This window comes from Mastomys coucha, unplaced genomic scaffold (genome assembly GCF_008632895.1).
Source record: "Mastomys coucha isolate ucsf_1 unplaced genomic scaffold, UCSF_Mcou_1 pScaffold7, whole genome shotgun sequence".
Taxonomy (NCBI): Eukaryota; Metazoa; Chordata; class Mammalia; order Rodentia; family Muridae; genus Mastomys; species Mastomys coucha.
Window position 1 is genome coordinate 58,338,705 of NW_022196913.1, and position 15,105 is coordinate 58,353,809.

At 44.0% G+C, this 15,105-nt stretch overlaps 1 long non-coding RNA gene across 1 annotated transcript in view; it reads left to right on the top strand.

Moving 5' to 3' along the window:
* LOC116082182 overlaps nt 1-3,386 on the top strand; it is a 17,639-nt gene extending 14,253 nt beyond the window's left edge. The window contains exons 2-3 of the long non-coding RNA XR_004115200.1: nt 1,063-1,896; nt 2,955-3,386. This is a non-coding gene — a long non-coding RNA (uncharacterized LOC116082182). The remainder of the gene's footprint in view (nt 1-1,062; nt 1,897-2,954) is intronic.
* Nucleotides 3,387-15,105: the final 11,719 nt, after the last annotated feature.

The window sequence follows — 15,105 nt, forward strand, 5'->3', positions numbered from 1 at the left end:
GGAGAGTACTTAATGGGGAGGGGCTGAGATCAGATAAGGTAGGCTGAACCTAAACCACAGAAAGGGCACTAGAAGCCAAAGCAGGAATTTGAGTTTGATTCTAGGCAAACTAGGGAGATGTTGACATTCTGGGAACATTAGATGAATGTTTGCATGAACACGTCCTATCACATGAAATAAGCTAGGTATGGACAAAGGAAGCCACGCAGAAGGAAGTAGGAGGGCTGGCGCTGTGGGAGTAGAGAGTGGGATGAGCGGCAGGTGCCGGGAGATAGCCAGCTTGCCCCCACCATCTGGTTATCTCTAATGCTACCTGCCCTTGCTAAATCTGACTGGAGCATGTCCTTCCTGTGATCTTGGTTGTGTCAGAACTAGTCAGAGCCAAGACAGGAGGGGAAAGGTGGTAGAGGGAGGGATATTTGTCCTGGCGGGACAAAGGACTGTCTCTAGAGAGAAGGGAGACAGATGTGGCCCACAGGCAAATGCAAATATATAAAAGAAAAGGGAGGAAACCCCAGTTCATCATAAATTGGTTACTTTTGACTGGGCATGTTAACTCTGGTAGCCGGCATGTTATATCATAGTTATATGGAGCCAAAAGGAGGCTTTTGGTCGCTGGACTTCAACACTTTGCCAGGTGGATGTTGATAGTCAGCCTCAGAAGGGAAGTGGCCAAATAAGGGAACAGACTTTGGTGTCTAGCTTTAGGAATGTAATCTAATAATGTTTACCAAGGTAGAGGGAATGGGGGCCTGCCAGAGCCATGTATGCCATACTCATGCCTGCAAGAGCCCTTTAATTGGTAATGCGGATTTCAAAATCACTACAAAATAGGACTGTGAATGCTATTATCCCAAAGAAATTATAAATGTTAGAGGTTATGGATATGCTAGATTCCCTAACTTGATCATTAAATATGTATTGAAACCATGGGCTGAATGCCATACACTTGTACAGTTATTAAGTATATATTAAAATTAAGATTAAAAAACAGATGAAAACATTATGTTCAATGAGTGAACTGGCCCAGACTTGGTTTTACAATTGTTGCTTCTTTTATAGAAGAAGCTAAGCTGTGACTGGCAGATGGTTCGGAACTTCCAACTATGATACAATGAACATCATGCAGCAATGAGAAGAAATGGACTAGTGCTACCCGGGGCTAATGGGAAAGCCTCAGAGATCCTATCCTGAGTGAAGGAAGGCATGCGTAGAGGATCTCAGAAATCCCATCCCAAATGATGGAAGACATGCATAGAGGATCCCAGAAATCCCATCCCAAGTGAAGGAAGATATGCATAGAGGATCCCAGAAATCCCATCCCAAATGATGGAAGACATGCATAGAGGATCCCAGGAATCCCATCCCAAGTGAAGGAAGGCATGCATAGAGGAGCAAGCACGAGCCACAAACCCTGTTCTCATCTGAACTGGCACTGTGACACTTTCCCGATCTATAATTGTACCTGTGTTTGTTGACTTAGCTGTAACCAGCCTCCCGTTCACTAGACTGTAAGTGCCAGGAAGTATTACTCATCATGAATCTTCAGCACCTAACATTATACTGAGCACACAGTTACTGTTTGGTGAGCGAGGACCACAGACTCAGTGAGCAACAGAGCAGAGATCAGGGTGATGCAGTGTCGGTCTGATATCTTGAGCCATTGTTCTGTCTTGATTCACACACTCAGTAGTCCCTTGGAAGCATCTGAGCCACCGTGAGCAGCCATGGAGCAACAGTTTCCTCCTGGCATTGCCTGCTTGTCCAGTCCCCTCAAAGAAGGCCTGTGTTGGACATTCTGAGCTCTACAAGCCTCCTGGCATTTTCTGCTCAGTGAGCCCATCCATTCCCATTTACTTCAGAGGGCAAAAGATATAAACTGCAAAAGACCTTCTTGTAAGTTTTTCAGGGGAAGGTAAACACATGGGCAGGGATTCTTCTATTAGCCTCTCCAAGGGGTTGCAGGGGTTGGGAGTCTCTGATGGAGTTGCTTTGGTTCAAATCACTAGGGCTGGATAGGTATGGAGGATCAGGGGACTTGTACAGCTTCCAGGACTGGATATGGAGACCACTGGGATGGATGGGTGGATGGATGGGTGGGTGGATGGATGGATGGATGGATGATGGATGGATGGGTGGGTGGATGGATGGGTGGGTGGGTGGATGGATGGATGGATGGATGCAAAGAGTCTGTGTTTATGGCACAGCACAGAGAGATGAAGTGGCAGACACAGATTTTACTCATCTTAGAGTCTAATAGTAAAGATCAGGCAGATTTGGGCATAATCTGCAGTCAGTGTGAGGCAGATGGAGTGTCTACTCCCTGGAGATGTGTCCTATATAAATGGTGTTCCCAGGGCATTAGAAAACCCCAGAGACCCATGAGAGATAAAGAGAGTATGAAAGTCCAAAAATTCTAAAGGAAGAAAGGAGGACTCATATGGGTTAAAAAAAAAAAAAAACATGTCTGGCAATCAAGAAAGCTTGTGTCAGAGTCCGATCCCTCCCCTTCCTGGACACACACGTGGTTACACAAGTCACCTCTTTTGAGCTTCTCAGCTATAAGGTTGGGAGAACATTCTGACCATAGAGAATGTAATTTAATTCATGGAAAGCCACACTCAGAAGTGTAGATGCTGGTACTTACAGGACTCTCGGCCACTGGCCTGGGCCAAGCCCTTGGGAATAAAGGGTGAAGGGATGTGGGTTCATTTTTGCTGGGGTCAGCTAGGATGCACCAAGTCTTAGGCTTATCAGTAGTACCTTGGCCAGGAGGCCAAGGGTGCCTTGGCTTTCCTAGAGTTGATTCTAGGGGCTATTTCTTTCTGTGGACTCCATCAGATGTTGTTCCTGGTGGGATGGCCAGAGAGATGTTGAAATTAGGTCAGCAATGAGGGGTAAGAATGAAGAGTCACGTCTAGAAGGTCTTCATGCTGTTTATTTGCTTTTAACAGATCCCAAGGACTCACTGGATGTGTGCGCACTTTATTCGGGACTGCTCTGTCCCAGTTCATATGCATTCACCCTTTCACGTAAGCAAGTATTTAAAGACACTCGCTTGCAGGCACTCTCCATTGGACTGCTGCAGAGCCAAGCTACCCAGGGACAAATGGGCAGAGCACTGGCTCCTAAGAAGATCAGGATCGGGTGGAAGAGTGCAGAGGAATGGGAGAAGCCACACTACACTCCTTGGAGCACTCTTATGGACTTGCCGGGCTATCTATGTCAAAGAGCCATGTGACACCAAGCTTTGTCACCTCATTTAGCTTGCTTCAGTTTCCATATAGGATTGTCGTGACCATTGAGTGCCAGTGCTTAAGCAATGCTCAAAGATATATTAAATTCTCAATCAATATAAGAAATAAAAATGATGGTAGTGGTGGTAATGGCTTGGTAATGTTGAGGAATATGGTGGTGATTGTGGTGATGGTAGTGATGATGATGATGGTGGTGGTGGTGGTGGTGATGATGACGATGATGCAGATGATGATAGTGTTGCTGGGTGTGGAGTGGTTGAGACAATGTATCCCAGGTAAGGCCTTTTTAACACGTGTTTATCTTAAAAGTAGATTTACCTATCTTGTTGAGTGTTTTGCCTGTATGTATGTATGTGTGTCATGTGTATACCTGGGGCCCGAGAAGATGAGAAGAGTTTGTCAGATCTCTTGGAACAAGAGTTCCAGGCACCTTTGGGTGCCGGGAATTGAACTTGAGTCCTCTGCAAGAGTAGCCAGTGCCCTTAACTGCTGAGTCATCTCTCCAGATCCCAATGCCCCCCTCTCTCTTAAGTGGTGCATAAACGATTTCAAAGTGGGCAGGGAGAGAAGGCACAGTCCTAGCCCAGACAACAGCGGGTATCGAGTTGTTGAGGCATAATATGGTTACAATAACTAATCAGAGGAGAGTCTTACCTCAACCCTGACTTCCCTTTGCTTCATAAAAGAACAGTCAAGCTTGAACTTGAGGCACTCGAAGGTGAACATCCTACCAACAGCCATCACCTCCCACACATAGACAGACAGATTCTGATTGTTCCTATGTAGCATAAGACTCACCTTCTGTCCCCTTGAACTGGGAAGCTGGACCGGCCTCTAGTAAATATTTATGTTGGGATATTTGGAGACTGTACAAAATGTGCAGATATTTTCATCCTTCCTTTCACGGTTTACACAGTGTGCCACCTGCCTCTATGTCTTGAAAATGAAAGGCAGTTTTTAAAGAAAATGGGTTGGAATGAGAGGCTAAAGTCATGCATTATATAAAAGCTCAGTGCTGAGTGAACAGAAACACAGGCTACTGAACCCTGAGTGGGGGAAGCATTACGTGTGGATATAATCTCCATGCATGAGGAGCAGAGACATTGTAAGTCAGAATATAAAGAAAATTACATTGGATTGGTAGAAATTCCTGTGAGTAGAAATTCCTAGAAATGGGTTGAGGGGATAGGGCACCAGGTTGTAGATCTCTGGTAATTTTGAATCCCCATGATCCCTAGAAGGAGCCTAGAAACCGGAGTGGGAATAGGACCGTGTATCATGAGTCTGACTTCATATAGGGTCAGTAGTTGTCACATGTGTCCTGGCAGGAGCCTGGAGACCGTGGCTAGGGATCAGAACTCTGACTTCACTCTGGGACAGTCAGTGTTCCTATGGGTACAGACGGGAACATGGAGATGGATGAAGATGCTGGGAACCTGGACGTATACCTCTGATTTCACACTGAATCAGAGTTCCCTCTGGTCCCAGCAGGAGACAAAGGCAGATAGGATGACAGGTTGTGTATCTCACACTTCACACTGGTACAGTCAATGTCTGCAGGTCCTGGCAGGATTGCAGAAACCGCAAGGGGATAGGAAAATGGGTTGTCTATATCTGCTTTACTCTGGGTCAATCACTTCCTGTATTTCTTGGCAGGAGCCTAGAGAGAGGGAGGGAACAAGGAACTGGGCTGTAGAAATGGGTCACATGCCTCTCCGACTCCACACTGGGTCAATCAGACTTCCCACAGGCTCTGGCAGGATTGTGAGGAAAGGTAGGGGGTAGAGGGAACTGGGCTAATCGCTATGTTTTTGAAAAGAACTTTTATTACATTACCAAGCCTCTACTCTGCAATTAACTCTAATTACATAAGCAATTAAGTTGAGAGTAAGACTATTTTGTGATTTAAACCTATTTATACTTGTATGACTTTCCCTTAATTAATTCTCATCTCCTGGTTACAACTGCCATTTAATTAACAAATTTTTTTTTAACCCTAAATGTTATTTGAAGACCAGTTTCTCTATGTTCGTGAAGCTAAACTGAATGTGGCTCCTTGGCTGTGATGGACATCCCACAGCGGAGGCTAACACGGAGAAGAGAGTCACATGCCGAGCAATGTGATCAGGTTGATGCTGCCGTGGAGTGTTCCCTCTGCAAGGTCCGTGTGTGTGTTGGTGCATTTGCAAGCTTTTGGTTTTGAACAGTCATTTTGCATCAGGCATCTTTCCTGGAAATGTTACCTGGATCTGCACATTTTCTGGTAGAGTCCCTTGGGTTTTTACGTAAGAGTAGTGCCATCTGCATAGGGATGCTTTCATTTTTTCCTGTCTGTACTCCTGCCTTTGTTTCTTACCTGGTCTACGACCCTCATCACCACACTGAAGAAGAATGGAGGGGATGGGCATCTTGTGTCCTCCCATTCTTCATTTTCCTCCTACAAATTCTACATTTTACTCGGTCTCCCGCATACAGCCTTTATCACAAGGTGCGCCCCATTTATCCAAGTTCTTTTCAGGGTTTTTATCTTGATCCCGTGTTTAACTTTGTCAAATGCCTTTTCTCTGCATCTAGCAAAGTGAACATGTGATTTCTAGTCTTGGGTCTATTTAAAAGATATATTATAATCCATTTGCATACGCCAAACCAAGCTCTTGCATCCTTGAGATGAAATCAATTGGTCATGTCGTAGAATCTTGTCTTAGCATTCTTGGATTTGATTGGCAGATATTCGTGTTCATTCTTTGAGAATTCTGTACAATGTATGTTGATCATATCGACCCTCTTCCCCAGCTCCAGATCCTCCCAGATTTACCCTCTCATCTCTGTCTCTCAAGCTTTGTGTCCTTGTTTTCTTCCTTAACCCTTGGAGCTCTGTTGTGATGTCCCTATACTCTTGGACGTGCCATAGTCCATGGGAGGTGACCACACACTGAAGAGGACATAGCATTGCAAACATTTTGTTGAGAAATTTGGCATCTATAATCATCAAGGAAATTGGTCTGAGTTTTTCCTTTTTCCTTTCAGTGTGTGTGTGTGTGTGTGTGTGTGTGTGTGTGTGTGTGTGTGTGTATGAATTTGTCAATCTCTCTCTCCTTTCCATTAGTGGAACAGTTTGAGAAGCATTGGTATTAGATCTCCCTTAACAGGGTAGTAGAACTCGGCAGTGAATCTGTTCAGTCATGGCTTTTACTTTGTGGGAAGACGATACATCTTTATTGTGTGCCTCTGAGTATGTATGATGTATGTGATGGACATGCATGCCATGGTGTACGCGTTTAGGTCAGAAGACTTTCTTATGAAGTAACTTCTTTCCATTTGCTGTCATATAGACTCTGGGGATTGAACCTATGTCACTGAGGTTTCATAGCAAGTTCCTTTACCCATTCAGCAATCTCAGCAGTGGAGAGATGGCCAAGCATGGCTCTACTTTCAAAGTTTTTATGGGTCTCAGTTGACTACAAAATAGAACTGCCATATAAGCCAAAGTCTCTATATCCTCCCACAGAGATGCTCGCACATCCATATTCATTCACAACAGCAAGGAAGTGGAGTCCACCTAGATGTCCATCAACAGGTCAATGGATAATGCAAAGTGATACACACACAATAGAACACTTTTAGAATTTGACGTTACAAACATTATCTCATGCAACTCTTTGTTCTCCTTTTAAAACTTAGCCTTTGTCCATGTGGGTCACTCATGACTTCCCCCTGCACATCCAAGATGGAGATCTCTAATCCTCCCTCAGAACCTCTAGGTTCTGATTGGCATTGCTAGAGACTGGACGGGTATTCTTATGCTCAAAACTCACTGTTGTGTATAAAAAATTCAAGTTTCAACTTTGCGTTCCAGTTCTTTGCTTGCTAAATATGGCACCCTTTGCCTGACCCACTTACTCTGCTGAAGGATAAGGTGGCTCCCTTTCAAAGCATCTTTGCAGGTGGTCCTGCCATATTTTAAAGGATCTTAATGAAATAATAATGTGCAAAGTACTTTAAAATACAGCCATCCAACCTCTCCTAATATGACTCATCCTTAACTACCCATAAATACTGAAGCTTCTGCATGAGAGTTGTTTGGGTTTGGCAGCAAAACCTTTTTATTGAAGGTTTGTATTAAAATGCTAACTAATTTTTTTTTTTTGTATTTCTGAAGACACCAGAATTTCTATTTCCTGGCAGAAGAGAGGACAGTGAGTCACTTCCTGACAATTGAGTGTAAAACCTTGTGTTTCAATCATGTGTTCCTTTTATAGATATGAATTTATTAAGACTGTATCAAAGGCCGTGTGACTTGAAACGTATGATTCCTGTTGCCTAAAAGAAAACCCAGCAGTTAAAAAAAAATGGCATCATGAAACTTGCAGGCAAATGGATGCATCTAGAAAAAAAAAAATCATCTCGAGTGAGGAAAACCAGACCCAGAAAACAAATGTGGTCTATAATCACTTATAATATAATCACTTATAATCAGCTATTAAGTAAAGGACACTATGCTACAATTCACAGACCCAGAGAGGTTAGATAAAGAGTTGGGCTATGAAGACAGGACATGGATCTCTCTGGGAAGAGGAAATAGAATAGATTTTGAGGGTGAACAGGGAGCAAGTGGAAACAGAAACAGAAGGGATCAAATAGGGGAGAGGGCTGGAAAGAGAGACAGCTGGAATTAGGGGGCTCTTGAGGGACAGTGTGAAAACCTAGTGTAGTGGAAATGTCCTGGCATCTGTGAGGGTGACCCCGTTTAGATGCAGAGTATGAACCGGCCATCTTTTGTAGCCAGGCAAGACGTTCAGTGGTGGACCTGGTTGGAATTTGGCCGAGTTGCTGGCTGAGAAGGTCCTAAGGAGATCCCTAACCAATCCAGGCTGATGCTACGACTGAAGGTTGCTCTCTGGAAACTGAAAGTATGGGCTTCATTGCTGAGGACAACTTCTCAGCTCACTGAATCTAGAGAGGTGGAGCAGGTGCAGGCTGGGAGCCTTCACCCCTGCATTCTGGTCTCCTTGGTGTGAGAAGGCACTCTGAAGGCTGTGGAAAGAGAAACCTGGACACCAACCCAACCATAAAACCCACGGCCTACAATCTGTCCTGACTACAAGATGTGCTGGGACAATGATGTCACAGAGTAGCCAACCAATGTTTGCTTTAACTTGAGACTCGTGCCATGAGAAGGAGCCCTTGTCTTATACTTCCTGGATGGCCAGGAAATGGAGACTGGATAACCCAGAGACCTAGGGTAGAACCTAATACAACTGGTAAAAAAAAAAAAAAGTCAGTGAAGTAACATTTCTTCTGCTATACTCATCAGAGAGACTCCTCTGGTAGGAGATGGGAATGAGTACAGAGACCCAGAGCCAGACACTATACAGAGAGAAGGAGAGCCTAAGTCCCTCCCCTTGGAGGAAAGATTGTAGGGGTCACAGGGGATGGAGGACTCTGAGGGAACATGGCCCACGGAACCAGCTGAGCAGTGCTTGTAAGGGGAAATCTCTTGTGTAATGGATGGAAGCTTTGTCTGTCAATAAAATGCTGTTGATCCCCTAGCTTAGGCGGGAAGTGGGCGGATGGAAGTTCCTGTATAGAGAGAGGATTTCTGGAATAAAGACAGATGGAAAAAGGAGATTTGCCCCAGGATGCGGATGGAGACAGGCACATGAGACCGAAGGGCAGGTAACTTGCCATGTGGTGCCCACAGTGTAGAATAAAGGGGATTATTGAGATATGAGCTGTTAGCATTAGACGCGGCTTTACCATCAACCTCTGAATCCAGTGATGATGTCATCCCTAGGCGACAAGGACCAGCTCTCATCTGTTGCCATGGCAACTGCCACACACTCCCAGAGTCAGCCTCCCCTGTGTGCATCATTCATTACTTGCCATCTACGTCACGACCCGAATAAAAGACTGAGACCCAGACCACTCGCCCCCTTTTTCATTTTTCTTCTCTTCCTTGTTCCACACTCCACCCTCCCATACCCACTCATCCAATTAAAAAACCTCTTCCAGTGGGACTGTGCTGCCCTGGCACTATCTGCCCAGAAACGAGCTGCCTTCTAACTGGCGTGAGCTAGTGGGGGAACAAAGCTATTGGTCTAGGCATTTATTCATATAACTCAGTCCCAGAACTGTTATTTCAGGGAACAAAGAGGCATGGTGGGAAGCCCATGGTTACAAGGGCTCCTGTGAGCTTAAAGAGACTGACGTGGCAAGTACGGAGCCTGCATGGGTCTGCACCAGGTCCTCTGTGTGTAGCCTATGTCTGTTAGCTTGGTGTTGTGGGACTCCTGAGAGCAGAAGTGAGTCTATCTCTGACTTTTGCGTACTCTTGAGACTCTTTGCCTTGTCCACCCTTGACATGAAGGCTTTCAGCATGGATTGCTGCATCTTTTCGTCCTGTTCGGTTGTTGTCTCTTGGAGGCCTGCATTTTTTCTGAAGGGGAAATAGAGGAGGAGTGGATTTGGGAAAGATGGGATGTATGTGTGGGAGCAAGGAGGAATGGGAGGAGGGGAAACTGTGGTTGGGATGTATTATATGAGAGAAGAATCTATTTTTTTCCATACCTTTCAAAAAATGAATCTATTTATTCACTTTACATCTTAATATCAGCCCCCTATCCTCCCAGAACCCCCTCACACAGATCGGTCCTCCACCCATCCTCCCTCCCCGTCTGCTCTGAGAAGGGGGAGTTCCCTCATACCCCCACCCCAGCACATTAAGTCACTGCAGGACTAGGTGCATCCTATCTCTTCTGAGGCCAGACAAAATGGCACAGTTAAAGGAACAGGATCCACAGGCAGGCAAGAGATTCAGGGACAGTCCCTGCCCCAGTTGTTGGGGACCTGTATCTATTTTCTATTAAAACAGAGCAGGAGCAGGAGACATCTTAGGGAGAAGAAAAGTGTTAGCAGGGGTTCTAGTTTCAATTTTGAAGCACAAGAACCCGATTCTGTTTTGTGTTTGCTTGTTTCTCGAAACAACATGAAGATGAACAAACTGGAAAAAAAAAAGTGGCTTATTGGGAACTCATAGAAGAGTTGAAGATTTAGAATGAATTCAGATCACCACCAAATCTAAAGAATGATCTTGAAACTTGAGAAATTGATAAAACTGGGTCCTTGAGAGCACTGGAAGCTGGCTTGGTCCAGCAGGAAAGTAAGAAGCTCCTAAATGATATGGCAGGAGGGCTCCTTTCATGGTCATGAATTCTACCTCCAGAAGCCTCATCTGGTGTTCATGATGAAGAACAGGGCTCCCTTTGTTACTCAGGAAAGAGGAGGGGAATAGCTAAACCCCACGCCCCACAAGGCAGGCACCACGCCCCGCAAGGCAGGCACCACGCCCCGCAAGGCAGGCACCACGCCCCGCAAGGCAGGCACCACGCCCCGCAAGGCAGGTACCACGCCCAGAAAGGCAGGCACCACGCCCAGAAAGGCAGGCACCGCCCCGCAAGGCAGGCACCAGTGTGTTTATAACAGAAGTCCACTCTGCAGAAGAGAGGCCGGGGGCCTTATCATACCTTTCCCCGCTTCCTATCTCATATGGGTAGAGAGGTGAAGGCTGAGCAACACTTGTGAGGCTACAGATAACAGGGAAGGACTGAGAGAACATTGGCTGCCATAACCTACCATGATATTAACCAGGCTCCTGTCTAACCAGTGCCTTCAAGATAAAAAGATGAAAAGACACAGATTCTGAAGAAGAGAAGAAAAGTTAGGCCAAAGTTAAGAAAGATGACAAGAAAAATGGGGACACTGGAGGACTCTGAAGCCGCTAGCACCTACTGCAACAACAAACCAGCAAACAAAACCCAAGTCATAACAAGATCAGATACAACCTGACACTAGAGTATATCTACCTCAGCACCTAGAAATCAATGCATCACCTAAGTCTTAACAAAGTCTCTAAATTCACGTTAAAGAGAAAGTAATTCAGTTCAAGGAGAATAAAAAGGACCAAAACTAGGTCTTATATAATACAAAATATGAAATAATCAGCCAAAGAATTTAAAATAACTTTGACATAATCTTTAAGTAATATATGGAAAGGACAGTAATATATGGATCTCTTAGAAAGGATGAAATATTAGGAATACAAATCATAATAGAAATGACAAGAACCCTTAATGGCTCACCACTTGACTAACACAGCTGAAAAAAGAATACTAGTGACTTTGAAGACACTAGGAACAAGTTGGGTGGAGAGAGAAAAAGGGAGGGAGGGAGAGAGAGAGAAATGGGGGGGGGGATATCAGCATTAGAGAGCATCAAACAGCCGTGCTGTGGTACCTAAGAAGAAAGTAATAAGTAACAGAGGGTGGTGAACAGATAATACAAGTAATAACCAAAGCTTTCCAAAATTAGTGCTGAAACTACATATATGGGAATCTTCAAAACACAGCAGACAAGTTAACCATCTACACCTGGACAGAACACATTTCAAACTCCAAAAAAGAAAAATTTTAAAATTAAAAAACATTAAAAATAAAAAAAAATCAAAGACAAGGAGGAAATTTTGAAAGAAATTTGAGTAGAAATACACTTTACAGATAAATAGGTTTAAGAGCTACAGTTGACTTCTTTTTCGAGACTATGCAAGGAGGAGGAGAGTGGGATAAAATACTTCATGTTAGAGGAAACAACTCATGGATTTCTTTGCGTTAATTTTATAGCCAGCCACTTTGCTGAAGTTGCTTATCAGCTATAGAAGTGCTCTGGTAGAATTTGGGGGTCATACTTGTGTATGCGATCATACCACCTACTAATAATGATAGTTTGACGTCTTCCTTTCCAGTTTGTACCTCCTTGATCTTCTTAGTTGTCTTGTTTCTCTGGCTAGAACTTCAAGTACTATGTTGAATAGATAGGCAGCCTTGTCTTGTCCCTGATTTTAGTAGGATTGTTTGATGTTTCTTTGATGCCCCAGGGTAGGGCTACTGGGGGGGCACCCTCTGACAGGTGAAGGGGGAAGAATTCTTTGAGGGGGGACCTATAGGGGGCATCATTTGGGATGTAAACAAAATAATTAATTAATTTTAAAAAAGAAAGAAAGCAGCTCACCAACCGAGTGCACACACCCAAGATTATGTGGGCAGCATAGATTGGATTCAATGTGTGTTGAAGAAATGGGGAAGCAAAGTTGGGTAGGCGGGGAAGGACATGGGTCTGGGGGGAGTTAGGATAAAACTGATTATGATCAGGATGCATCGTATGTGATTCTCAAAGGATTAATAAAACTTAAGAGCTAGTGCAAATTACCTTAAAAATTTTAAGGAGAAAAACAAAACAAAACAAAACAAAAACAAACAAAAGCTAATAGAATTGTTTTCTAGCAGATAAGATCAGTTAATAGAAATTCTTCGCATAGAAAGAGAAGCATATTGGCCAGAAATGCAGATCCACAGGATAAAAGGAAAAGTATTAAAGAAGAAATAAATGAAAATTATATTATACACATTTTTATTAGATTTAAAACATAACATCAAAAGTAACAACACTGGTGATTTACTGTGCACTTGCATCATATAGATAATTGAAATGACTGACAGCAATGTTATCAGTGGCGGGAGGCAAAAGTCAGGAATACAATAAGGTATTGACCCTTTACATTTTTAAGCAGCACAGTGCTATCTGGGGGGGGCAGATAAATTTAAAGTGCATTTTGAAATTCAAGTCAACCACTAATTTTTTAAAGTATGGTTGATATGACACGAAGCAATATATCTCAAAAACTTCATGGAATGTAAAAACAGGCGTCGGTAGTATTCAGAGAGAGACTCTATACTTGAGGTGTATGGAGCTGAGTTTTAACAATAAATCAGGACTCGGTGAGCCAATAAACATGATGTGCTCATCATGGTTTTATTGCATAGGAATTGCTCGATAAATATTATCACCTTTACCATGACCAGTAGGACTGTGATCACTGTCGTGGTCAATGAGAAAACTCATTGTGAGAAGGAGACTGAATCTTGAGTCGAGAAGCATTCATTCGAGACACTGACTTATTCTACTTGCTCCCCGGATCCTTTCTACACAGATACTCCATAGTATAGTACTATCCACATTGTATGCTGAGTTTGTCTAATGTTTTATAGGGATCAGCGACTTCTGAACAACCCAATGGTGTAGTGAGAGATGAGAGTCTACACGGTTTTCCATCTTCTTCATGATTCTTCCCTACACCACAGCAAGGGGCCTTTCTGTGACCATGAGTTGGCCACCTCTAGACCAGACGATCATTTTTGCTCTCTGCTTCATTTGTTAGCCATTTCTTACCTCTAGGTACAGCTGACTCATCCAACAGATAACACAGTTCTTGGAAAAGTTCATGATGACATTTTGGTTTCTTTTTAAATTGGGGGTAGGACTTTTAGATAGAAGAAGGGTGCTTTCATATAGGAAAATGATATACATGTCTTTTAGTGAAGTCATAAAATGTAATTTCAATATTTATGCCACTCCATAAAGACGAAGTAGTCAGCCTACGTGATCATGCATCTACTGATTCTGGAAGCAAGGGCTGGGTGCAAGTTTCACCACAGCTTACAGACAGCAGAACTCACTCGAGAATGGGAAACAAAGTTGTGCTTATCCACCCACTTCATTTCTGTAGGCTCTTGGACAGCTGTGGATTTTGATATCTTCACAGCGTCTTGAATGGATCACCCGTAGTATCAGAGGGATTTCTCTACTAGATGCCACTGGTTACTCAGCGGTAGTCCTTGTACAGCTGCCAAGACCAACTTTGACTGACACCTCAATTCTCTAAGCAGAATGTGGTACACATGGCAGAGATGGAGATGCTGAGTGCATGAAGTGAAAGCGAGGAAGTGACTATGAAGCACCTTCCATGACCCACATCCTTCAACTGTGTCTCATCTCCCAAACTTCCCAGTAGTGCCACCAAATGAAGGCCAAGCCTTCAACACTTGAGATTTTAGGCAGACTCTAGTAGATTCTAGAACAGAAGTGTAACAGATCATGACTGAGAAAGCCCTTTGGTAAGGGGAGAGGAGGACGCTCATTCTCAAGCATGAAGGTCTTAACTTCCAGTTGTGGCTCAGTGATTCTGGGAGCATCCAAACCTCCACCAGTCTCTTTGATGAGCTAGAATTCCGTCACCTACCTCAGGTGCTCAGTGGGAAAGGGTGGCCAGGAGACCCGAAGCTATCCCTGAGAACCATCTGCCTTCATGTAGAGACACAGAAGGAGATGACCCATGCCAACATCCCCACAGTCCAGTAAATCTGAGATACTTCCTGAATGTGCATCCCGACTGAGCCCACAACATATCAGCAATATCTGCACCAATCCCAAGGCTCTGGAATTGTAGCCTTAAAATCACCTTTCATTGCTTAAACACTCCACTGAAGAAGGCGTCTACACCTCAGGTAAGCTACTCGAGTATCCACTTACCCAAAAATCTCCAAAATTTGAACAGAAGTCAAAAGCTCTTTTTTCAAAACTTTACTACCCCACAACTTACTATCATATTTCATCCCTTGGCATTTTGGTCAGTGTGCTGGCTGGTTTTATGTCAACTTGACCCAAGGTAAAGGCACCTGAGAGAAGGGAACCTCAACAAAGAAACTACCTTCATAAGGTCTGTCTCTAGGCAAGAATGTAGGTCATTTTCTTAATTAGTGATTGATGGGGGAGGGCCCATCCCTTCCTAGATGGGCTATACTGGTGTTATACTGGGCTGGTAGTCCTGGGTTCTATAAGAAACCAGACTGAACAAGCCATAGGCAGCAAGCCAGTAATCAGCACCCCTTCATGGTCTCTGCATCAGCTCCTGCCTCCCTCCATGGTCTCTGCATCAGCTCCTGCCTCCCTCCATGGT